The sequence below is a fragment of the Marmota monax genome, unplaced genomic scaffold (genome assembly GCF_021218885.2).
Source record: "Marmota monax isolate L192 unplaced genomic scaffold, Marmota_monax_Labrador192_F-V1.1 WCK01_AAM20220418_F8-fsc00103, whole genome shotgun sequence".
Taxonomy (NCBI): domain Eukaryota; kingdom Metazoa; phylum Chordata; class Mammalia; order Rodentia; family Sciuridae; genus Marmota; species Marmota monax.
Genome location: NW_026694286.1, coordinates 6,619,381 through 6,646,850, shown reverse-complemented (window position 1 = coordinate 6,646,850; position 27,470 = coordinate 6,619,381). Strand labels below are relative to the sequence as shown.

Below are 27,470 nucleotides of genomic sequence, written 5' to 3'. Positions count from 1 at the left end.
ATGCACCAGCAGCTCTTGGAAAAACTTCCCAGCTCCAAAAAGTTTGCAGAAATTGTTTTGTTCTAGGACTCCTGGGTGTTTTAACAAAAGATGTAGAGTGACTGTACAATGATAGCCTGAGGGCTCTAATCAAATCTTTGTAAACCAGATTTTTTTTTTCCAGATTTTTCATATATGATTAGCTAGACTGAAAACTACTGTCAATATGACTGTGTGCAGGTGGTTACAGTGTTCATGTTGTTGCTGCTGCTGGTTGGTCATGTAGATGGGACCTGCTTCTGGGCAGGAAACAGCCTGGCCTGGCCTCTCCTGCTCCACGGGGACAGGCAGACAGGCTATTCTGGTCAGAAGTGTGCTTTTGTGCAGGCAGTTGTTTCCCCTAGTCCAGGATGCAGGAGCAAAAGGAAGGAAAGGATACAGTGTGACCTGTTTTCACATAAGGACATAAGGCCCCTGGGCATCAGGGCAGCCCAATGTTTTGCCTGCACACAGAGCAGGAAGTCACCGGGGAATCCCAGTCATTCTCTCAAGAGCACACAGAACAGCCTTCAGAGGGAGTCAAGTGGGACCAGCAATTCTCCAGCAGGTTCCTTCTGTAAAGTACTGTTCCTAGGAACACAGGCTTGGACAGAGCAGCAACCATCACATTCTCTGGTATATGGAGACTTCCCTGTAAGATCCTCCTGCTGCTGACTCTGTGACTATGTAGGGAATTTTTAAAGAATATCAACCTACCTAACTATTATACCCAAAAATACAAAGAGAGGAAAGTTCCAACCAGAAAAAAAAAAGATTTTTATTAAAATATGACCCATTTGCAAATTGTGAATTTTCAGTGTCATCTGGTAAAATTAAATAGAAGAGCTTGCATAGTCTTTTCTGTGTTATAACAAATACCTGAAATCAGGTACTTTAAAAAGATAATAGGTTCATTTAGTTTGTAATTTCAGAGGTCCAAGAGCATGGTACTGCCATTGGCTTCTCATGAGGGCCTCATTGTGGAGAATATCACATGGAAGGAGTGTGAGAATGAGAGATCACATGGTAAACAGAGGAAGCAAGAGCCTGGGACAGCCCAGTTCACTCTCTCATAAAAGTATACTCTGGCAGAAACGAATCCACTCCTGGAGACCAGCATGAATCCTTTCATGTGAGTAGACATGATCCAAGTTCCTCCCATGAGGCCCCACCTCTTAAAGATGTCACTACCTTTTCATACCATTATATTGGGGACAAAACTTCCAGCACATGCTGAGCTACATCATATATCCTGTCATATAATAATCTATGATCAACAATGTATATATCACTAATGATGAGCCAGGAACTGTTCTAAGCACTTTATGTTATTAAGTCATTCAATCCTCATGAATCTGTGAAACAGGTACAATTATTATCTTCATTTGACAGATAAGGAAACTGAAACACAGAGAAGTTAAGTGAATTGCCCAAGGCTACACAGTCTAACAATATGAGGGTTAACATTTCTAAAAAGTATAGCAAGGCGCAGTGATGCACACCTGTGATCCCAGCTACTCAGGAGGCTGAGGGAGGAGCATTGTTAAGTTTGAGGTCGGTCTGGGAGAGACCATGTCTCAAAATAAAAATAAAAATAGGACTGGGGATTGTAGCTCAGTGATAGAGCATTTGAGTGTGAAGTTTTGAGTCCAATTCCCACTACTGCAAAAAGAAAAACAAAGAACAAAAAACTATACAAATGCTGTGTTACGCTAGTACCAGCTTTATAGGAAATTAATTATATTCTGACCATAATGTGGGCAAAGCAAAAAAAAAAACAAAACAAAACAAAAAAAAAAAACAAACAAACTAGCTAAAATCTATTACCTCTCCCTGTTAATCAGGTCACAAGAAGGAATTCCTGGAACATCTAAGACTGCAACCTGGTGATTTAAGCCTTTATACAACTGTGGCTTTGAACTGTGTTTGGATGAGCTTTGCCTTTGTCAGTGACAGGTTCTGACCTTAGGCAGGATATGCACAGTCACAAAAAATGGCACCTGCCCCCATTCTTTCTTCTGTTCAGGTAAAGCCAGGGCTTCACTGGTGGAAGGTTAGGTGATCTGCTTTCTTCTGGCCCCTGTGACAAACCAGTCCTGTGCTTTCATCTTCATCCCACCCTGGTTCCATGTACACACATTTGCTGTGGTTTGAATATGATTTGTCTCTGACACTGGGTTGAAGTTTAATCCCCATTGTGAGGTGTTAAGAGGGGAGGAACTTAATCGGACATGGTGCTTATAGGTGGGGCCTTTGGAAAGGGATTGAGTTTAGGCAAGGTCATGAGGGTGGTGGTTTACAAGGGGACACCAGACGAGACACACATGTACACAAACACTTTGTCTCTTGCCATATGATGCCCTGTTTACCTCAGGGCTCTGCCAGCAAGACCATCACCAGATGAAGTGACCTTGTACTCCAGAAGCATGAGCCAAAATAAATTCCTTTTCAACTTGACCAGTCTGTGGTGTAGTGGTGCCAGGAAGAGGACCAAGACAACATTCAAAGGAGAGTGAAGCTGAGAAATGAAGTTCTGGATGGAAAGTTCTGTTTGCTCCTCTTCTATCTGATGTTAGGTGTTGGGGGTGGAGCTGAGTGGTAAAGCTGAGCATTCATGAGACCCTGGGTCCACCCAGCACCACAAAAATATATAAATACTCCCAAATGTGTAAGGTGTGTGTTTGAGTCCGGGGATATGCATGTCACCCAGTGAAGTATCTCTCTGCTGTCCCACAGCTCACACAGGTCTCTAAAATAAAGAAAATTGGAAGCAGAGCAGGTGGGAGTGAGGAGCACTGCTCAGTTTAAGCTTTGCTTAATCAGAGATCAACATAATAAATAATCATGTTTGCTTATTGCCTGAGTTTACACAGATCTTTCACATCTAATACCATTTATACAAGCCAGGAAGCCGAAATGAACTAATTTTACCCACACAGTTGGGATTCATATTGAATTGGACTTTGAATTCAAGTCCATCCGCCCTCCCTTCCTCCCTCCCTCCAAACATACTTTCCTTGATCAATAGAAGGGAATGCCTCATTGTGGAAACCAATACAGGGGTATTCATTTCCATTTTCCATTTATTATCTCAGAGTATATTTTCAAAATCCCAAACACACATCTAAAAATAGTAAGTCATCATCTCAGCAAGGTCTAGATGAGAATACATAGGTAATGAAAACAATCACAATCTTTTCCTTGTCCACTGGATCCCCACAATGCCCATTAAATGGTCTTGGAGATATTTAAATAATTATTTCCCTCTATGCTCTCTGGCAGGTTTTTCCATGGCTTAAGGAACTTTTTGCATGTGGTTAACCTCCAGATTCAACATTGACATCCGATAAGAGGGATGGATTTTGGTCAGATCAGTTTTCATTTTGTAATTTACTTACTTTATTGGGTTTGGGTTCAAAATCAGAAACAACTACTGTTGCCAAAGACTTAATCACTACATAGGTACAGACAAAAGTTCTGCACACAAACTGGGCAAAAGGGGCTCCTACTCTTGCCTGAGACTTGGAAAACCCAAGTACCACAAACCTGTAAAAATATTTATTTAGGAACAAATGGTCACATCAGTCACTCAGATAGCAAGCAGATCTTATAGTTTTAGGTCATGGGTGTTGTTTCCCAGTAATACCAAACACCCATTTCGTTGTTTCTTTTTATGACCCAATCTGTGATTCTGGAGGAAGTCACACATTAGTATATATTTAGTTGAATGTGGTCATTGAGTATTTTATAAAGTTAAATAATGAACTCCACTGTTAAAATGGTAGCTATGTGGTAATAACACATACTGATAACTGATTCTTTACATTGGCAGCTGGGTGGACTCAGTGCTAGAATTGCTGATAGGCTTGTGTTTTATTTAGACATTAATAAGGTACAATTAAAATTTCAAATATGGGACAGTTTAAGGTTTAACACTTTTTATTTAAGCTGAGCATGGTGGCACATGCCAGTAATACCAGTGACTCCAGATACCAATGGAGGAGGACTGCAAATTCAAGACCAGCCTTAACTACTTAGCAAGGCATTAAGCAAATCATTGAGAAGCTGCCTCAAAATTTAAAAAAAAAAAAATTCAAAAAGGGTTGCAGATATGGGTTAAGTGTCCTTGTGTCCTTGTGTTCAAATCCCAGTACAATATATATATATATATATATATATATATATATATATATATATATATATATATATATATTCAAATATTGAAATTCAGTCAAAATTTGTATTTTGAATGTGAATTCTAACAGATCACTTTGAATCATTTGAAAGAAGATAAATTTCAACTGTACAAAGTAATTTTAATTTTCTAAATTTAAAAAAATTGACATTTTTGATGAAAATATATGTTCAGATTTTGAATAGTTTGAATATACTAATCTCTTACATCACAGTTATGGTAATAAAAATGTTCTCTATCTGGGCTGTCCAGCAGCCATTGGCCATATGTTCTTCCTGAGCACTGGAAATGTAGCTAGTGCCACTAGGTTACAAAACTGAGAGTGGCTAAGTGATGCCATGTAGAGATGCATAGTTTTAGATCCTTGCTATTAATAGAACACACATATGTGAAAATCTTGATTATAACAAATTGGTTATTTTACTAAAATAAAGGAATACACCAATTTTTTTGGATATATATGCCATAATATATGAATTATGTATTACTTATGCATATATCCAGACTGTTTCTCAACAGAAAATATAGCTATGTACAATAATATATTTTATTGTCTGATGTTTTGTTTACTTTCTGTGACATAAAAACTATAGTAGGGGTCAGGGGTACAGCTTCATGCTAGTCAGTATTGAGCATGCTCAAGGCTCTATGTTCAATTCCTAGCAACCCTCCCCCCTCAAAAACTAAAACAAAAAACCTCCCAAACTGTTTAATCTTTTAATTTGATTCTTATCAACATATAATAAGAAGATACACAGTAGTTTGCAAACTTGATAAAATTTAGACATATGATAAGTAAGTCTTCCTTCCCTAACTCTTCCTCTAAGCCCCCCAATATTCTTGCTTGACAGCATCCCTAACTCTGACCAACTGCAATATAAATGTCACTATTTTTCCTAGATGCCCTGAAGTGACATGTAGTTAGACTGAAATAAGAAATCTCCACTGCTGAAATATAAGCCAAAGCAAATGCTCAGGTGGGAGTACCCTACAGTGGCCCTTCCTTAGGATCCATTAGTTTTCTTTTTATTTATTTATTTTTATTCTAATTTGTTATATATAACAGTAGAATGCATTACAATTCATATTACACATATAAGCACAATTTTTCATATCTCTGGTTGTATACAAAGTATATTCACACCATTCCTTCCTTCATACATGTACTTATAGTAATGATGTCCATCTCATTTCACCATCTTTCCTACCCGCATGCCCTCTCTGTTCCCCTCTCATCCCTTTGCCCTATCTAGAGTTCCTCCATTCCTCCCATACTCCCCCTCCCAACCCCACTGTGAATCAGCCTTCTTATATCAGAGAAAACATTTGGCATTTAGTTTTTTTAGGATTGGCTAACTTCACTTAGCATTATATTCTCCAACTCCATCCATTTACTTGCAAATGCCATGATTTTATTCTCTTTTAATGTTGAGTAATATTTCATTGTGTATATACCACATTTTCTTTATCCATTCATCTACTGAAGGGGACTAGGTTGGTTCCACAGTTTAACTTTTGTGAATTGTGCTGCTATAAACACTGATGTGGCTATGTCCCTATAGTATGCTGTCTTTTAAGTCCTTTGGGTATATAGACATAGGAGTGGGATAGCTGGGTCAAATGGTGGTTCCAAGGAATCTCCATACTGTTTTCCATATTGACTGCACCACTTTTCAGTCCCACCAGCAATGTATGAGTGTACCTTTTTCTCCACATCCTCACCAACACTTATTGTTCTTTGTATGTATTCTTAATAGCTGCCATTCTGACTGGAGTGACATAAAATCTTAGAGTAGTTTTGATTTGCATTTCTCTAATTGCTAGAGATGTTAAACATTTTTTTATATATTTGTTGATTGATTGTATATCATCTTCTGAGAAGTGCCTGTTCAGTTCCTTGGCCCACTTGTTGACTGTTTTTTTCTTTTTGTGTGTGTGTGTGGTTTTTTTTTGTGTGTGTTTGTTTTTAGCTTTTTGAGTTCTTTATACACCCTAGAGATTAGTGCTCTGCCTGATGTGTGAATGATAAAAATTTGCTCCCAATTAGGCTCTCTATTCACTTCACTGATTGTTTCTTTTGCTGACAAGAAGCTTTTTTTAGTTTGAATCCATCCATATATTGATTCTTGATTTTCATTCTTGCTCTACAGGAGTCTTATTAAGGAAGTTGGGCAGGGGGGATGGCTAATCCAACATGATAGAGATTTGGGCCTACTTTTTCTTCTATGAGATACAGTGCCTCTAACTTAATTCAGAGGTCCTTCATCCACTTTGAGTTTTGTGCATGTTTTTGTGCAATTCCAATCAAAATCCCAATGGCATTCCTCACAGAAATAGAAAAAGCAGTTGTGAAATTCATCTGGAAAAATAAGAGACCCAGAATAGCTAAAGCAATCCAAGAAGAGTGAAGCAGGTGGCATCACTATACCAGACCTTAAGCTATACTATAGAGCAATAGTAACAAAAATAGCATGGAATTGGCACCAAAATAGACTGGTAGACCAATGGTACAGAATCGAGGACAAAGAGACAAACCCACACAATTACATTATCTTATATTAGACAAAGGTGCCAAAAACATACATTGGAGAAAGATAGCCTCTTCAAAAAATTATGCTGGGAAAACTGGAAATCCGTATGCAACAAAATGAAATTAAACCCCTATTTCTCACCATTAGTTTTCAATAGAGCCCTTTGCTTTGGGATCAAAGGCTGTTTTGACCAGTTACTTGTAAGAAGGGATTTAAAAAAATAGTAGTAGTCCCAAATTGTAAGGGAAGTTGTGGCTGGGTAAACCCCCCCTACCTTTTGAAATGTGAATGGCAGGCTCCTAAGGACAGTCAGCCTGCCATTGCCATGAAGAGCAGAGAACAAGGACAATTGACATTCAGACCCTTCCCTGAGCTTTAAGAAACTATAAGAAGCAACAGGATTTTCCAGGGATTACTATGGAAGTCCTATGGTAGCAGCAATGAAATTTCCAAATCCTGAAGACTCCCAGGGGATCAAGCCCAGCTGCTCTCAGCAGTAACCCACTCATTAACAACCCCAATATTGATTTCTTTTATTTCCTAGTTAAAAAAAACTCACTTCCCCAATTAAAAAAAAAATCACCTGTACTGAAATTCTAATCTTAAGGTCGGCTTCTGAGGTAGCCCACACTAGGACAAACTCTGGCACTTAGCACTGTGCCTAGCAAAAGTTATTGCCTTAATAGTTATTTACTGAAAGAATTAACATACTTTACAAATGAAATCCTACCCTAACATTAACCTCTTTGCCCAGTTTAGTTATTCGGAAGCAATGTGACTAGACTGACTTTTACTTCCCATCTGGATCCTTACTAGTGTACAACTCCATTGGGAAATCCACTACAATTTTTAAAAAGCAAATTTGTGTTCTGGTATATGGCACAATTTCACCAAAATGGAAAGTACAGATTGCAGACTGGATCATCCTGACTTGTTGATCCTTTTTTGAAATATGAGACTCCCCTTCTTGTCAGACTTCAAGTTTTCATTTTGCAATGAAAGATAAGGCTCAACAGGTACATATTTGAATAAAATAGCATGGTGATGTAAGGTCATATTAAAATTAAAATTATTAATTTGGAGACATCTTTTAAACAACAAGTCTGATAGGGACCTAGTAAGTGGAATTCAGGAAGAAAGTGCTGGTTGCCATACCAAAGGCAAAAGACATAAGATTTCCAAATTTACCCCAGGAGGATGACACTTGGAAGGTATCCTTGTCTGCTGGTTCTTCTGGGGCCCTCTGTAGACCTGTTCAGCATGAACGTGGGTCAATACATTTATTAGGTCTTCAAAGTACCATAAAGTAAGGGAGGAAGGGCTGATTAGAGGATGCCTCTTAGAGCAAGCAGGCCAGGAGAGCTCCAGGCACTTTGGAATCCAGAAGCACTTGACATCTTGGCAAGTTAGAGAACATTCTGGTATTCAAACAGTTATTTTGATTTCCAATTTAACCTCTTCCCATGCCCTCTTTGGCTGCAGTGGTTAGGCCAGGAGCCTACAGCAATCTTGAGTTGGTTCAATTTGCTTATTTTGAGGGGGATGGATCATTAAAAATAAACAAGGAACAAAAATAAGATGTTTAAAAGTTACGCTTTACTGAAGCAGTCAAAGTATAAAAAATTCTCAGTAAGAGTCATCTCAGACTCAAAATGGCAACGTAAAATATTTCGAGACATTTCTTGATTCATTCCCCATCTTTCTTTCTCCCCCCTTGCCCAGCACTTCGCACCAGCCAGATACAGAAATCACGGTTTATGTTCAAACCCTAGTTTCAGTGTGACCGCTGTCTTCCACGACAGCCGGCGGCTCGCACACTGGACGCCTAGACACCATGGAGCATAAAAGCGAGCCCTGCTTCACGGGTGCGGGGGGCTCAGGACAGGGGCGATTGTGCCCCACGGGGCCGCCCAAGCGCAGGCTGGAGCGCGGCGGCTCCAGCTCCTTTCCCTGGCCTCCGCCAACTTTCCAGCCGGCGGCATGGAGCAGCCCGCAGCCCTCCGTAACCTCCAAGATTATCTCGCTCGCCTTTCCCGCAGACACCGGGGAGCGCGGGCCCTGCGACTCTGGCTGAAACTGGCTCTGCTTGGCGACACTGCCAAGGGGCGCCAGGGACGGAACCGCCTTGGCCGTGCCCGCGGAGCTGCAGGCCGCTGGTCCCGCCCCGCTGCTCTCTTACTACTCACGGGTTTTGACTCGGAACAAACTTCTGACGAGGCGCAGCCCCTTCCACAGCCACCCTCCCGAAGCCAACCACTGAAATAGAAGACGCGGTTGGGGCGAGGAGGGGTAGAGGGTAGCAGCCCTGCAGCCCGCGCGGGTGACGCCCGCACCCGTTGTGGTGGACGCCTGGCCACCCCCTGCGGAGCTCCAGAAGGCGCTGGGCGCGGGCGCCCACGCCCTCTAGCGGGCCTCAGAGGTGCGGAGTGGCCTTGACGCGGGGCTGTCCTCAGCTGGCCTGCGGGGCCTCGCCATGCAGGGAGCAAGAGCCACGTGCGCAGCGGGCGCTGGCTCGGACATCCGCATGCCGCTGCTTTGGGTGGCTTGGGGCTGATCACAGAGAGGCGGCGGGCAGGACGCGCGCGGCCGCAGCCACGGCCAGCGCCGGCGGCTTGGGTCCTGAGTAGTGGAAGGAGAGCGGCGGGGGGCGCAGCTGCAGGAACCCAGGGAGGATTTTGGCTCCGCGGGCGCGCCCTCCGTTACCTCTCAGCAATGCAAGACGCGGAGCGGAGCCAGGAGCAGGGCAAGAGGACCCAGGACGCTGGATTTCGGAATTCTTTACTGGCATTTGGGGAGTCTGGCTCAGGCTTTGCTATTTACGTGTCTCTCCTCGCTGTGTGAAGCCCCAGCTCCCGTCCTCCCTCCGCCTTCGCGCGCCCATGCTCGGCCGCCTCTGCTGGGGAGCGGCCTGGCGCGCACTCAGCACCTTGAGAGGACTTGGGACTTGTCTGGCGACTTTGGCGGGACTTGTGCTAACTGCTACAGGGTAGACGTTTTCAGGTAATCACAGCCGCTCTTGGGGCGAAGGGTTCAGAGCGAGGTATCCGGGATCCCGGAACCTCCCAGGTAGGAGAACTGGAGGAGGCCGTCGGGCTGGCCAGGGACGCGGCGGGTCAGGCACCGTGTCTGCGGGTCAGCGGGGCACAAAGCGAGGGCCCTGAAGGGAGGGCTGGCGCTGAGCACCCGGGCGGGTGGAGAGGGCCCGCCTCTAAGACTAGTCCTGGACCCGGGACCCCCAGCTTGGCCCCTCTCTCTCCGCGCCCTGGGCTAGTGCTTCGGTTTGGACGCCCGCCACTTCAACTCTCTGGCCAGTTCCTAAAGAACAACTGAAAACTTTGCCTGAAGTTCTCAGCAGCCGCCGCCAGGCATTGGCGCTGCGCTGTCCTCTCAGACCCAGAGCAGAGCCGGGGGAGGGGGGCGCGGTGTCCAGGTGTGCCCGCGTTGAACACCCTGACCTAACCGCAGCTTGGGGGGCGATTTGACCTCCCTGCCGACCCTTGCCCGAGGTGTCCGGCGACCTAAGTAGGTCCCCGCGGTCGCGTTGCGTCTTGGGAGAGCCTGGACGAGTTTTCCTTGTTGGTTTCAGAGAGGTCTCCGCGATGGTAGAAGAAGCGACAGCTCCCCATGCCTCAGAGGTGTGGAGCCACACTGGACACCCGCTCCTAGTTCTTGGCCCCCTGGTGGAGCGCCGCATCCAATGTCAACTTGTTAACCCTGCAAGGCTGCATTGGTTGTCCCACGTGGAGCTGGGGGAGGGACTGGCAGTGTGTGAGCGGACAAGCACCAAGCACGTACTAGCAGGCACGCTTGGGCGTTGGAAGCCCTGGTGGAGACAGGATCTTCAACCCCAGATGGGGGTCAGGGGCGAAGCCAAACCTCGCATGGTGTTCCAGGGTTTACCTCCAGAATCCCCTTTTTGTACCTGAAGGACCCACATGGATGGACAAATGCTGGCAACATCTTTACTCTTTCCCATGCTTATTAAATGAGCTTCATTAAAGTCTATGCACAGTGGTGGGGGCGGACTTTCTTCTTTTTCTCTTAATAATAATCCCCTCCCCCCGCTACTTGGCTGTGTTGGGTGGGGAGGAGGAAAGATTTAGTTACCAGCTTCCTAGTCCATAATCCATCCCCCAACCTTTGGTGGGGGGAGGGGTGAGAGCGGGCAGCTAGCAAGGGCAGGACATAATTAAGTGGATGGGTGTGTGTGAGAAAAAAAGAAGAAAACAAGATGAGTAGAAAAGAATTGTATACGTCAGTGGGACAAGCTTTGCAAATACTAGCAGTCAAGGAATTCTGCTCTTAATCCCTCTTTGGTGACAATTATGTGGGTAGATCCTGCACTTTAGCAGCTTTCCATGGCTGTGAGGAAGGCTTGGGGTACTAGGCCTGTGTTGATGGGAAACTGGGTTTGCACTTGTGTAAAGAGTGTACACAAGGATCACTTGGAGTCCTTCCAGATGTTGCTGCCCAGAGCCAGGCATGGTGATTATGAAGTCCTGTTATCTTAGAGCAGGGTCCAGTAGCATTCCCTTGGTTTGTGACTGTGCTTTGAAGAGCTTTTGTTCTAAAAGTGGAGTTCCTAAAGGGGGTTGCTTGGGCCAGCCACAGCAGTATTACTCAGGATTCTGAGAAATCTGCAGATTCCGTGGTCTTGAGTTAGGAACTACAGGTTAAATTCTTAGCAATCTGTTGAAACAATCCCTCCATGGGATTCTGATGGACCTGGAAATTTGAGAAGTCAGGGATAGTTTACACTGTTGTAAAGTTGAACCCTTTATTATCAGACTCCCTTCATAAGAGTTGAAAGAGGACTAGGGTAAAAGAGAATGTGCATTCATTCACTTATTGTTTTTTTGACAAGCACTGCCGAAATCCTGGCAATGGCCATGTGGATTGTGCTATGACTGTTAGATGAGACCACTAGTGTGATACTTCAAATAGTAGTCTTCCCTGAGGAAAATACTGATCCAACTAGTTGTGAAACTATAATACAAAAAGTCTCTGGGGCCAGGGTTGTGGCTCAGTGGTTCTAGAGCGCTTGCCTAGCATGCGTGAGACACTGTGTTCGACCCCCAGCACCACATAACAACAAATAAAATAAAAGTATTTTAAAAAGTTTGCTAAAACTGAATGTAAAATTCTAATTAAAAATTGATGTAATATTTATTGGAAATTTCTCCAGGTTGATACGAGGAATAGAAGACTTTTTTCTTGGTACCGGGGATTGAATCCAGGGGTACGTACGTACGAAATGACTGAGCCACATCCCCAGCTCTTCTTATTTTTTTAATTTTGAGACAGGGTCTTGCTAAGTTGCTGAAGCTGTCTTTGAATTTGAAATCCTCTTGCCTCAGCCTCCAGATCCTCTGGGATTCCAGGCGTGTGCCACTGTACCCAGCTAGAAGATATTTTTTGGTTTGTTGTAATAATGGTATAACCCAACATGCTTATTAAAAGAATGCCTTTAGTTCAAATTAACATTTCTTTCACAATTACTATTTGTAAGTCCCATTAATGGTGTGGAAATAGGCAAAGATAAGAAAGATATAGTTAACACACTTTGAAAAGGTGTCCATCTATTAAGAATTTCTAGATCTTAACTGTAAAGAAACAGAGATTTTCTTAGGAAAGAATGGAAAAATTAATTTATGTAAGAGTTGGAGTTTTAACGTGGAAATGTGAAACTTTGGAAAATACACTCTCAACTTCCAGATGGGGGAAAAAAAGGATTTCCACTGTATGTCTGAGGTACTGACAATGTACAGCCTTAATTAGAGCCCAGTTTTTCTCTTAGCCCCAAAAGACATTATTGCATCTCTGTCACTTAACACTCTGGGTAAATAAAAATGATTGAGTTGTTTGTTTAATGGATTTCCTGGAATGCATTCAGTGAGACTGAGACTTTGAGAAGTACTTTCAGAGTGCTTGACACAGGCTGGCTAGCCTCCTGCTGCCTGTTCCTTCTGCTGTCATTCAAAGCTGATCACTAGGTGTAGCTGCATCCCTTAACCCACCTGCCTGAGCCAGGAAAGGTCTGGCCTTTTCCATAGAAGACTTTCTGAACTTGATTCATTAACAGCTAAAGAAGGGAATGATAGTGGACCTCAACTGTTTATATATGTACCTCTAAATCCTCATTATAAAATTAATTTTTTTAGTGAAAGCTGTAGTTCTGTTAGTACTAACTATTGTATAGTTTGTTGTAATTCAGCACTCACCCAAATACAACTTTAGACTGCTCTGCAATAATCTTATTTTGTCTTTTCTTTTTTGGCTGTATGATATGTTGCTGCTAGTCTACAAGACAGAGGTAGAATTAGAATAGGTGTTCTTTATTTGCTGACCTAGTAGGAGTTCATGTTCACCTTTGGGTTCTTCTTGTGGTAGACCAGCAAAAGCAGTGGAGTGAAAGGCTCTGTGTAGGTGTGGAAAATCTTTAGGAAGCAGCTTATATATACTGTGTTGACATCTGTAAGAGATTACTTCTCTGACACTGAGGATTTAAGTATATAATTCAAAATTTAAGTATATAATTCAAATCTGATTCAGTCATTTTTTTTTTCCTGCTTTAAGCTCAGAAGACTAATGAGGCATTGAACTTTTTTTTTTTTTTTTTTAATATGGAGCACAAATGTTGGGCCCTGGCTTGGAAGCAAGGCAAAGTGGGGAACCCCGTGGAAGCAGGCTGTGGTTTACCAGGACTGGGGCTCTGGGGAGGGAAATGGCCTCACAGGCTAAAAGACTGAAGATTCAGGACACATAGGAGCAACTGAAGAGAGTGAAGAACTCAGACTAGTCACAACTGCTGAGGTTTTAGAATCTTCATGGAGGGAAAAGGACACCCATTAACAATGATTTATCTCAATGTGCAACAGCCTAAGCTGAAGCAAAGCATTTACTTTTTATGGGCTGCAAAGCATAAAAGCTTATAGAGCGTCAGTTTGTTTTCAGTTGAGTGAATATTCATTTTAATCTTTTGCTCATATTCAATATGCAGAAAGCAGATTTATTGCATACAATGAAAAGAATGTGTTTTAGTCTGGGTTTCCCTGGAAGTCAGAGGCCTCCTGCATCTCCCTGCTTCCTGCTGTGGGATCACAATGGGTTTACAGATGGGCCTGGGACAGAGGGAAAAAGGAATTAGATCACACCCTTTGGAAAAATCTGTTTTATTGGAGCCTCATATTTGAACTTTCTTTTTGGTTTTGAATAACTTGAGGAACTTTGCCTCATGTAAAAATCACATACTTGAAATTGAAACCTCATATTCTGTCTAGATATATGATTGTAGAGATTTAAAGTATTCCTTTAAAAATAAATACTGATGATGTACAAGTCAAATTACTGAACAGTGTCTGGCCTGTAGTACTCAGTAAATATATGTTGAATGAATAAGTATGATTGAATGAAGTTCCCTTGGAGAAGAAAAATATAAAATTACTTAAGCTTACTGCTGTTTTTTTTTTTTTCCTTTCTATCCATTGTAACTTTTTAAAAGCATCTCCAAGAACTTTAACAATAGAACCAGGTGTGGGCTTAGTGCAATTCCCAATTTATGGGTGTATAGAGATTCAGTCATTAAATTTAAAGGGAAAAGTGTTAATTAAATATATAAGCTTGCAATTTTATCTGATAAGAAAATTATAAGTCAGTTACTAAAGTAGAATTTTGATACAATACTTATCACTAAAAGTGAATTTTTAGTGTGCAGTAGATTTATTATGATTCTACTCTAGGAGGATTTGATTTAGTCATCGAGGTATTAAAGGAACTGTGATATCTCCATAAGAGGGTTCCATCACAGAGAATAATATATACTGTCTGCTGCCTTTTGTTTCAGATATAGAGTGAAATTAATTACACGTACACAGAGCTCAGATGGCAGCCTGGTAACACGGGGCTCGTCTTTATTGTAGCAGGCATGTTCTCCTTGCTTTTCACTCAGTGGGCACCTCGCACGTGATAAAACTTAATAAAAAAGGTGACTTTGACAACAATCTCATAAACTGTGTTTCCTACTTCTTTGACATTTTTTTTCCTCCAAAGGTGACCTCTATCCTAATCTCTAACATCATAGGTGAGTTTTGCCCAGTATTTGAATTTTGCGTAAGTGGACTCGCACAATATATATTCACTCATATTTTAAAAGATAAATTAAAGCAAAATTTTCATTCTTATAAAAATTTGTCTGAATACAATTTTTTTGGATTCTAAGTGGCAAAAACTGAACTAATCTAAAAGAGATAATTGCAGTCCCTATTTTTTCTTTTTATTAATTTTAATTTGTTCTAGTTAGTTAGAATGGAGGTACTTCCTTGACTTTTGAAGCTTGACTGCTGAGTAGGGTGTGAAATTTCCGAAGTGAGTCAGGGCACCAGCATCCATTGGCAGGGGCGGAAAGGTGTGGCATCTTTCTGTGCCCACCACTGGAGCCATGTTACTTCCATAACTAAAGACATGTTAACAGGAAAAGAGCATCACACTTATTGACTTATAGTTTGAGGGGAAAAGAGAGCCTTTGACAATGAAGACCCAGGGAAAACTTCCTGTTTGTTGCTGAGGAATGGTCATCATGTAGAAATGCATTTGGATGGAAGGTCTGATCCAATGCTAATGGATAGTGAGGAGAAATGCAGCAGGCCTGTCTGTTCAGATTCTTCTTGGCCTGTGTGGCATTCCTTCCTATAGGCACAGGGCAGGGCCCCTCTGGAATGACAGTGGAGAAGGGAGAGTGGTTCCAGTTTCTATGTCCCACCTTGGTGAAGAGGAATTATGGTTTCTCTGACTCACTTTGAGGGAGAAAGGCAAAAGGCAGGAGAAGATCAGAGAGAGACCCCACTTCTGAAGTCTAGGCCTTCCATAGTCTTTAAAGTACTCAGCAGACCAAAGCACCAGATTTTGAGGGTATCCTGTTCTGAGCACAGACAATAAGTTATGGATGGGAGTTTTCCCCCTAGTTTCACTCTCAGTTGCCATTTGCATCTTTTGTGTGGGTTTTTAAAGAGCCTATCCCTTTCTTTCAAGCAATGCTCAGGGGGCAGGGAGCCCTGAGAGGCTGACTGTTGGGGATCCTTTGTTACTGACCCTTGGCAGATTGTGGGTATGCCCTCTCCAGACAGGAAGCTGTGGAGTCCAGGCCATGATGTCAGCATGGGGGACCCTGGGGCACAGTCAGAAATACAGAATCTCCTGATCTGATCACTTCTTGGTTTTTTTGAATTGTTTCCACCTGTGAGTAACTGTGTGGCCTTGTTGTGTCATTTCATTTCACTGAGCTTCAGTCATCTTTTCTGGAAAAACACCTTGCAGGTATAATGGAAATACTGAGGTAGAGAACCAGTGGGTGGCGTCAGGGGCTTCTTGAGGTGACTGGCTCTGTGTGTTTAATGGTCAGAGTAAGAGGAGATCCACCTGATCCACATCTTCCATGCAGGTTGTAGGTTTAACAGCATGAACTCAGTTTCTATGAATCAAAAAGGACTGAATATTGACAGTATTTCATGTGGTTCACATTCCTGAATCCCCTTCTCTAGGTCCAAGACTTTGATGATTGGGGCACTGGGAGGTTGTAGAAGAGACAAGAGACATATATGCATGCACATGTAGTTACATACATATGTAAGTTATAAGCATATGTAGGACCTACTGAGTGGGGAAGTCTGCAGAGACCACAGAACCCACTAGAGAAGCACCCTAGATGATGTTGCGGCTCATTCAAATTGAAGAGCTACAGGGACCCTGCCCTTCTGCAGTATTAAGTAATCTTCTCTGGCAGGTGTTAAGAAAGCATGAATGTCACTCATGAATTTTTACATACTGTTTGATTGACCTGAGAGTTTGAAGCAGAGACTTTCTGATGTCAGAGAAAATTAATTAGGAAAGAAAGCATTTTATGGTTTATTTTCCAACTCGGTGACTGTTTTAAATATGATATCACCTGGAATTTTGGGGGATATAATGATAGGATAAGGACAATTTAGGGTAATCAGAACACCAATGACTTTAGATCTCTAAATTTGCAGATCTGAGCTGCATTTTGAGATAACTCATTCAGGGAAGATCATGAGACAAGATATTCTGCAAAGTATTGGGGGAAGATTATTTTCTAGAACTTATTCCTTTATTTCATGTTCAGTGAAACATATGGACACTGTGGAATCATTTGCCTTATTGGCCCTGTAAGCATAGATATTTTGAGTTCCTAGAAGTCTCATAGACCTCAAAATGAATGCACCAGTCTGTAAGCACTTGAAATTTCCACTTCCTTATCATTTTGGTCAAGGAAGAATGGTGCTTGTCAAAATGCAGTTTCTGGGAAAGGTGGCTCATTAAGTATTCTTTCATATGACATCTCTAATAGGATGTCATTTTGATACATTGGCATCTTTGAATTCAGATTTCTCACTTGTAAAATGAAGACATTTGATTCAAGGATCTATAAGGGTCTCTCCAGCCACTTAAAGAGCATGAGGATTGTCAGGTACTTATATCTTAGTTCAGATTAGTTTGTCAGAAATCATGGTTCAAGAGAATGGTACCTGGATCTATGGGCCCTTTTTGCTAGGTGACAATGGGAGAACTGTCTAGAACATGGGGAACCATCTGAGAGTTTACCTGACAGCATAAGGTGGTTTGCTAAGGGTAAGTGGGTGCTGAAAGGCTGTTTCTAGGACTTTTGATGCTTGGCACATTTACCGTAGATTAGTTATGCAAAGATGCCTGCAAGAAAAGTTTATTCTACCTGTGCTTGATAATGTAGTCACCATTCACAGAGCCACCAAAGGTTTTGCAGTAGCAGCAGTGGAAGGTTTTGGTTCTCTATGTAAATTTTGACAACATAAGTAAGCCATGTTTCAGGGGCCTATAATTGATAGTAATAATTTTTTCATCAGATATTGAACACTAATTAGGTGCTAGGTCCCATGCTATGAGGCTATGATATTCTCAAATTTATTGCTGCTCTGTAGCAAATAAAAAATTGGTAGAGTATCCACAGAGGCTTTGAGAGGTCAGGTTGTCTGCACTTCTGACCAATTCAGGTCATCTGAGTACTGTTGTGATTTCTCCCTCCCAGAACAGACTTGCCTTTTCCCAACTTATGCTTTGCTGTGATACTATCTGCTTATATTAAGTGTGCTTTAAGGAAAAGCATTAAAATGTAGTATCATTACTATGTTGTTGAGTGATGTTGTATTGCATAATTTGAAAAAAAAAAAATCTGTCTGATGTCCTTCTGGGAAGGTTTCTTCCTGGACCTTAGTTCCAAGAAAAGATGTCATTCTCTTGAACTATTAGTTTCTTCTCAGGAACACAGTGAATGATACAACCTACCAATTCTTTCCTTTTAGTGGGCTTGTAGAAAGACAGTTTGAAATGTGTGTTGTCATAACTATAACTTTTAAATTGAGCAGCAAAATTAGCACACACAGGGAATCAGACAGGGAAACATCAGACAGGGAATGTGTTGGCTTTTGTAAGAGAGAAGGTCATGGGCTAGCAGGGCTGGTCTCAGCCCTGTTAAACACTGTTATCAGATTGCATCATCAGATTCTAAGTCTTCTTCTCTAAGCATCTTTCCTGTCTCTGTGATCTTTCTGAGGAGTTCCAGGCTAATTCATCCAAATCCAAGCCCAGTGGGAAGAGAGATTCCATTCCCCAGTGGAACACATTGCTCCTGTGAATGAGCTCCAAGAAAAATTGGCTGTTCTCCCTGCAAGAGGGTGGGTATAGGCAAAAGGGCAACGAACCATTCCAGGCAGTCATTGCTCTATAGATCCTGGTTTCTGGGTCCTTTTCCCTGCCTGATTCTTAGCCTCCTCTTCACTTCTCTCACCTTATTCTAATATATCTGATATATTTTATGCATCATTATAAATGCATTCAATCTTTTTGGAACTGGGTGGAGGTGGCATAAAATAATTGCGTTCCATCTCTTGCCATTTGAGTCAGAGTTCCCCCAGTAGGACTTTTGTGTATGTGTGTTTCTTTTAATACTTTTTTTAAAAAATATTTTTTCTGGTTGTAGATAAATACCTTTATTTAATTTATTTATTTATCATTATGTGATGCTAAGCATCAAACACAGTGCCTTATACATGGCAGGCAAACACTGTATCACTGAGTCACAACCCCAGCCCTCTTCTTCTTCTTAACAACACCATGCAACTCATTCATCACTTGCTAAAGATTAGAACACTTCAGTGGGTACAGAGATTCTTATAGCCTACTTGAATAGTTCCCCCAATTTATTGTTTAAAGTATCAAAACCTTTGGGTTATGCCAAACTTTACATAGCTTGAAAAACGTAATTTGTTTAAGCAGCATTGTATGTGAACAGATTGAAAAAAGAAAAGACTCTCCAAGTCTTTGTACCTTTATAATCAGTATAACTATGAACGTATTATATTAGCTATTGCTATGTAACAGACCATCCCCGAATCTATAGACTTAAAGCAATTTACTGCTTTTCATGTTCCATGGTGGTTCTGCTGATGTAAGTTGGGCTTGGTGTACTTTGTGTAGCATGTTCTCAGCTGATCTTGGCTGGGCTGTCATGAAGTTTTGGGGTTGGTTGGCTGGGATGGCCTTGGCTGAGCCATTTGGATGCCCCTCCATGTGCTCTATGATTCTCTACCTGGTAGAATTTCCAAAGAGAAGAGTAGCAGTGCACCAGGGCTTCCTGGCTCATGCTTTGGAAGGGTACTTTGTGTCTACCCCTCATTCTGGCCAGAGCTGGTCCCAAGGCTAGCCTAGAATCAAGGGTGGAGACAGATCTCATACCTTGGTGTGTGGGACTGCAGGACCACATGGTAAAGAATGTAGGTACAAGGAGAGGTAGAGACTTGGATCCTATACAAGGATCTGTTTGATCTAGTGCATATGATCTGAGATGCTTCTGCCTTATAGAATATGGTTCAGAAATTGCTGGCAGGAAGAAAAACAGGAATTTGGGGCCCAAAGAGTTGCATTGAGGGGTCAACATTTTCACTTACTGTCATCTGAAGGGGGAAGTTGTTGACCCCCAGTGAACCTGGTTGCTTATCTACAGATAGGGTCATCCAATGCCATGTGGTTCATGGGTGTGCTCCAGTGACTCTTACAAACCTTGTGTCTCTGGGGCTAGGTGAAGGTGTGATAATAGCCCGATTTAATCTAGTTCTCCTCCTGGATGTGCCCATTTCCAGTTGTGAGTCACATGGCCCTGCTAGATTCTAGGCACAGTTGTTCATCTGTGAAATGGGAGCAATGCTTACTTGGCCATCCTGTGAAAAACACAGTGCCTGCTGTAGCACAGCTGCTGTTACCACTACCAGAGCCCTGTGACCACAGGATAACCTCGAATCATTGCCTTGTACTTTTCCTTTCTGTCAAGCCCCAGGGGTTATGGTTTTCCTCAGTCACAATATTCTTCTATTTGTAATTCTGATTCATAAACTTGCTACTATTTTTCCTCATATCTCTAGACAGTTGCATGCCTTCTAGGTGCTAGGTCCTTCATATGTCATTTACTTACTCCCCCAAAACTAACCTATAATAGAATAGTAGCATTGCAGGGTTTTATTGGAATTGTAGGGTTTATGGAACTGAAGCTTCAGCACATTTCAGGATGTTTTTCAGACAGTGGGCACAGTTGATTTCAGATCCCAAAGCATGTTTTTCTTTCTGGCTTTTGATCTTGTCCCGACCTATTGAACCCAAATACACATGTTGTAATTTTGAACCATGGCTTTATATTTAGTGCAATTCTCATGTCAATGTTAAAAACAATTGTAAAATTGTCATAGCCCAGTATTGCAATGTACTTACTGCTATTTTACAGCCCTCTGAGATAGTAAATTTGAAGGAATAGTACTTAGTTTCCTAGGAACTTGAATGAAGTTAATTGAATTTTTTTTAATGTGCAGAGGAGCGCAGAATGTTACTTTCCCTTTTTATCTAGATAAAATTGGATTTTTGCGATTTCGTGTGTTTTGCATCTGAATCTCTGATTAAGGTGAAAGGTCTAAAATCTTGCATTAGTGGTTATGGGGGCACAATGCTTCTAAGGTCAGTGATAATTTATTTTAAGACCTTTCAAGTGGGGGATTCCAAGATGGCTGCGAATAGAGTGCATCACACCCCGTGTACCGCGACACTGAGAACATGAATAACGAGTTAGAACGACAAAAAGCTATCTTGTCAGGAATTTACAGCAAAATCGGGGTGCACCGAAACCTAGAGGAAGAATTTCTATCACCGAGGACAGGTTATTGAATCTCAAACTCGAGCCAACTGTGTGACCGGAGATCCAGGCTGACTGATCCGCCGCTCGCCACGTGGCCCGCCCCGCCCCGCGGCTACAGATGGCGGGGTGCCGCCGAGAAGCGGCCAGCAAGCAGAGAGAAACGGTGCTACGGATTCTGTGGAATCCTGCCGGCTGTGTCCTCACTGAGCTCCAGGCTGAGTTCGGGGTTTGAGACGGGGAAGGAAGTGGTCCAGTTCTATCCCCCACAATGGAAAGTCCACCAAGGAATCCAGCGGCCACCATCTTGGAGAGCTGACGTCACCACCGCCAGTTTCCCACAGATTGCAACAATAAAACAGGTGTGTGTTACTCAGCCCATCTCCCATACATCGGGGAATTCACATAAAATCTCTCCCAGGCTTTCCGGGGGAGGGATTATCAGAACGAGCCTGCATAGAGACGCGGGGAAAGGTAGAGACACTTGACCTCCAACTCCCCCTCCCATCAGCAGCGAAAACGAAACCTGTCTTGCCGGCTCTGGGGGAGGGGCAAGCAGAAAAAATCAAAACAATAGGGTTCCGATTCCCAATAGCCACCCTCCACACCCAGCAAACCACAGGCCCAGAGTACAGTTTGAACTGCTGAGAGGCATCACACAGGGGAAGGCCGGGCTAGCAGAAGAAGCCAGGGGACTAGAGGCTAGGCCCTCTCGACTGGGCGGCTAGAGACCGCCCGCCCCTCGGCAACTGCCCGCCCGCTGCCTGCGCAACTGGGTGGCTGGAGACCGCCCGCCTGCCGGCGACTGTCCGACCACTGCCCACGCGACTGGGCGGCTAGAGACCGCCCACCCGCTGGCGACCGCCTGCGGCCCCCGCGACTGGGCGGCTGGAGACCGACCGCCCGCCCGGTCGGGCGGCTAGACCCCGAGGTGCAGCCCAGCAGGTACAGCGCAGAGACTCTAAGAAGAGGTCTATAGCCAGGCCTTCATGAAGTAGACAACCGGGAGCTGAAACCAACCAGAGACAGACCAGTCCCACCCCTCACTTCGGACACCCCGGCAAGGAGCCAGGGGCCCGCCATAGCAGAGAGGTGACGTCACCGGAGTTTGGCCGACGGAATTCCTTCCCAGCAGAATCCACTTTAGCAGGAGAGAGCAGAAAAACAGCAATCAAACAGAGCTGGAAAGTAACGTGAACAACATGAAAAAACAAGGGAAAAAAGGATTACAAACAATGCAGGACAACTTAAATCTACAGGAGGACCTCGAAGCATCATAAACATGGATAGGGAAAGAACTCAAGGCATACCTAACTCAGATGGAATGGAATATTAGAGAAGACATGAGACAACAAGTCCAAGCAATGAAAGTATATTTTGAAAACGAATTAAACAAACAAATTCAAATGGCAAAGAACGAGCTTTACCAGGAGATAGAGATTTTAAAAAAAATCAAACAGTAATCCTAGAAATGCAGGAAACTATAAACCCAATTAAAAACTCAAACGAGAATATTACAAATAGTCTAGATCAAGTAGAAGTCAGAACATCAGATAATGAAGACAAAGTTTATCAACTTGAAAAGAATATAGTCAACACAGAAAGGATGCTTAAATCTCACGCGCAATCTATTCAAGAGATATGGGATGTCATAAAAAAACCAAACTTGAGAGTCATCGGGATAGAAGAAGGTTCAGAGGTTCAAACCAAAGGAATGGACAACCTATTAAATGAAATAATTCTAGAAAACTTCCCAGAGATGAAAGATGGAATGGATTGCCAAATCCTGGAAGCTTACAGGACCCCAAACATTCAAAACCGTAATAGATCAACTCCAAGACACATAATTATGAAGATATCCAACATACAGAACAAGGAGAGAATATTAAAGGCTACGAGAGAAAGGAGGCAGATTACATTCAGGGGTAAACCAATTAGGTTAATTACTGATTTTTCATCACAGACTTTGAAAGCGAGAAGATCCTGGAACAATGTATTTCAAACGCTGAAAAATAATGGATTCCAACCAAGAATACTGTATCCAGCAAAATTAAGCTTCAGATTTGACAATGAAATTAAAATCTTTCACGATAAACAAAAGCTAAAAGAATTCACAGCCAGAAAACCAGCACTGCAAAGCATTTTGAGCAAAATACTACAAGAAGAGGAATTGAAAAATAGCACCCAAAACTAACAGTGGGATGTATCTCAGTAAAGGGGGAGAAAAATAACCAAAGAGGGAAAACTAGCCAAACTAAAATAAATAATTAAATAAACATTACTGGATGTACAAACCATATTTCAATTGTAACCTTAAATGTTAATGGCCTAAATTCACCAATCAAGAGACATAGGCTAGTAACCTGGATTAAAAAAACAAATCCAACAATATGCTGCCTTCAGGAGATGCATATGATAGGAAAAGACACCCACAGGCTGAAGGTGAAAGGTTGAGAGAAATCATACCACTCACATGGCCTTCAGAAGCAAGCAGGAGTGGCCATACTCATATCAAATAAAATCAACTTCAAACCTAAGTTAATCAAAAGGGATAAAGAAGGACACTATATACTGTTAAAAGGAACCATCCACCAACAAGACATTACAATTATCAATTTGTATACACCAAACAATGGTGCTGCAACGTTCATAAAACAAACTCTCCTCAAGTTCAAGAGTCAAATAGACCACAACACAATAATTATGGGTGACTTCAACACACCACTCTCTCCATTGGACAGATCCTCCAGACAAAAGCTGAATAAAGAAACTATAGAAATCAATAACACAATCAATAACCTAGACTTAACCAACATATATAGAATATATCAACCATCATCAAGTGGATACATGTTCTTCTCAGCAGCACATGGATACTACTCAAGATAGACCATATATTATGCCATAGGGCAACTCTTAGTAAATATAAAGGAGTGGAGATAATACCATGCACCATATCTGATCATAATGGAATGAAACTGGAAATCAATGATAAAAGAAGGAAGGAAAAATCCTGCATCACCTGGAAAATGAACAATATGTTACTGAATGATCAATGGGTTACAGAAGACATAAAGGAGGAAATAAAAAAAAGTTCTTAGAGATGAATGACAATACAGACACAACATACCGGAATCTATGGGACACAATGAAAGCAGTTTTAAGAGGGAAATTCATTTCCTGGAGTTCTTTCCTCATAAAAAGAAAAAAACAACAAATAAATGAACTCACACTACACCTAAAAACCCTAGAAAGGGAAGAGCAAAACAACAGCAAATGTAGTAGAAGACAAGAAATAATTAAAATCAGAGCAGAAATCAACGAAATTGAAACAAAAAAAAAGACCATTGAAAAAACTGATAAAACTAAAAGTTGGTTCTTTGAAAAAATAAATAAGATCGACAGGCCCTTAGCCATGCTAATGAAGAGAAGAAGAGAGAGAACTCAAATTACTAACATACGGGATGAAAAAGGCAATATCAAAACAGACACTTCAGAAATACAGAAGATAATTAGAAAGTATTTTGAAACCCTATATTCCAATAAAATAGAAGATATTGAAGCTATCAATAAATTCCTTAAGTCATATGATTTGCCCAGATTGAGTCAGGAAGACACACACAATTTAAACAGACCAATAACAAAGGAAGAAATAGAAGAAGCCATCAAAAGACTACCAACCAAGAAAAGCCCTGGACCGGATGGGTATACAGCGGAGTTTTACAAAACCTTCAAAGAAGAATTAATACCAATACTTTTCAAGCTATTTCAAGAAATAGAAAAAGAAGGAGCTCTTCCAAATTCATTCTATGAGGCCAACATCACCCTGATCCTGAAACCAGACAAAGACATTTCAAAGAAAGAAAACTACAGACCAATATCTCTAATGAAATTGGATGCAAAAATTCTCAGTAAAATCCTGGCGAATCGAATAGAAAAGCATATCAAAAAAATTGTGCACCATGATCAAGTAGGATTCATCCCTGGGATGCAAGGTTGGTTCAATATACGGAAATCAATAAATGCTATTCACCATATCAAGAGACTTAAGAACCATATTATCATCTCGATAGATGCAGAAAAAGCATTCGACAAAGTACAGCATCCCTTTATGTTCAAAACACTAGAAAAACTAGGGATAACAGGAACTTACCTCAACATTGTAAAAGCTGTATATGCTAAACCTCAGGCTAGCATCATCCTAAATGGAGAAAAACTGAAGGCATTCCCTCTGAAATCTGGAACAAGACAGGGATGCCCTCTATCACCACTTCCATTCAATTTAGTTCTTGAAATACTAGCCAGAGCAATTAGAGAGACAAAAGAAATTAAAGGCATAAAAATAGGAAAAGAAGAACTTAAATTATCACTATTTGCGGATGATATGATAATATACCTAGCAGACCCAAAAAGTTCTACCAAGAAACTTCTAGAACTAGTAAATGAATTCAGCAAAGTGGCAGGATATAAAATCAACACGCATAAATCAAAGGCATTCCTGTATATCAGCAACAAAACTTCTGAAATGGAAATGAGGACAACCACTCCATTCACAATATCCTCAAAGAAAATAAGATACTTGGGAATCAACCTAACAAAAGAGGTGAAAGACTTATACAATGAAAACTACAGAACCCTAAAGAGAGAAATAGAAGAAGATCTTAGAAGATGGAAAAATGTACCCTGTTCATGGATAGGAAGAACTAACATCATCAAAATGGCGATATTACCCAAAGTTCTCTACAGGTTTAATGCGATGCCAATCAAAATCCCAACGGCATTTCTTGTAGAAATAGAGAAAGCAATCATGAAATTCATATGGAAAAACAAAAGACCCAGAATAGCAAAATCAATTCTAAGCAGGAAGTGTGAATCAGGAGGTATAGTAATACCAGATTTCAAACTGTACTACAGAGCAATAGTAACAAAAACAGCATGGTACTGGTACCAAAACAGGCAGGTGGACCAATGGTACAGAATAGAGGACACAGAGAACAATCCACAGAATTACAACTTTCTTATATTTGATAAAGGGGCTAAAAGCATGCAATGGAGGAAGGATAACATCTTCAACAAATGGTGCTGGGAAAATTGGAAATCCATATGCAACAAAATGAAACTGAATCCCTTTCTCTCGCCATGCACAAAAGTTAACTCAAAATGGATCAAGGAGCTTGATATCAAATCAGAGACACGGCGTCTGATAGAAGAAAAAGTTGGCTACGATCTACATCGTGTGGGGTCGGGCTCCAAATTCCTCAATAGGACACCCATAGCATAAGAGTTAATAACTAGAATCAACAAATGGGACTTACTCAAACTAAAAAGTTTTTTCTCAGCAAGAGAAACAATAAGAGAGGTAAATAGGGAGCCTACATCCTGGAAACAAATCTTTACTCCTCACACTAAAGATAGACCCCTAATATCCAGAGTATACAAAGAACTCAAATAATTAAACAATAAGAAAACAAATAACCCAATCAACAAATGGGCCAAGGACCTGAACAGACACTTCTCAGAGGAGGACATACAATCAATCAACAAGTACATGAAAAAATGCTCACCATCTCTAGCAGTCAGAGAAATGCAAATCAAAACCACCCTAAGATACCATCTCACTCCAGTAAGATTGGCAGCCATTATGAAGTCAATCAACAATAAGTGCTGGCGAGGATGTGGGGAAAAGGGTACACTTGTACACTGCTGGTGGGACTGCAAATTGGTGAGGCCAATTTGGAAAGCAGTATGGAGATTCCTGGGAAAGCTGGGAATGGATCCACCATTTGACCCAGCTATCGCCCTTCTCGGACTATTCCCTGAGGATCTTAAAAGAGTGTACTATAGGGATACTGCCACATCAATGATCATAGCAGCACAATTCACAATAGTTAGACTGTGGAACTAACCTAGATGCCCTTTAATAGATGAATGGATAAAAAAAAATGTGACATTTATACACAATGGAGTATTACGCAGGACTAAAAAATGACAAAATCATGGAATTTGCAGTGAAATGGATGGCATTAGAGCAGATTATGCTAAGTGAAGCTAGCCAATCCTTAAAAAACAAATGCCAAATGTCTTTCTTGATATAAAGAGAGCAACTAAGAACAGAATAGGGAGGAAGAGCATGAGGAAAAGATTAACATTAAACAGAGATGAGTGGGGGGAGAGAAAGGGAGAGAGAAGGGAAATCGTATGGAAATGGTAGGAGACTCTCAATGTTACACAAAATTACATATAAGAGGTTGTGAGGGGAAAGGGGGGGAAACAATGGAGAGAATTGAACAACAGCAGAAGAGGTAGAGAGGGAAGATGGGAGGGGAGGGGAGGGGGATAGTAGGGGATAGGAAAGCTAGCAGAATACAACAGTCACTAATATGCCATTTTGTAAAAATGTGAATGTGTAACTGATGTGATTCTGCAATTTGTATTTGTGGTAAAAATGGGAGTTCATAACCCACTTGAGTCAAATGTATGAAAGATGATATGTCATGAGCTT

General features: G+C 41.6%; 1 pseudogene; it reads left to right on the top strand.

Annotated features, from left to right (window-relative positions):
* Window positions 1-9,083: 9,083 nt before the first annotated feature.
* The window catches only part of LOC124108923 (cytochrome b-c1 complex subunit 2, mitochondrial-like), a 150,228-nt pseudogene continuing 131,841 nt past the window's right edge, over window positions 9,084-27,470 (top strand).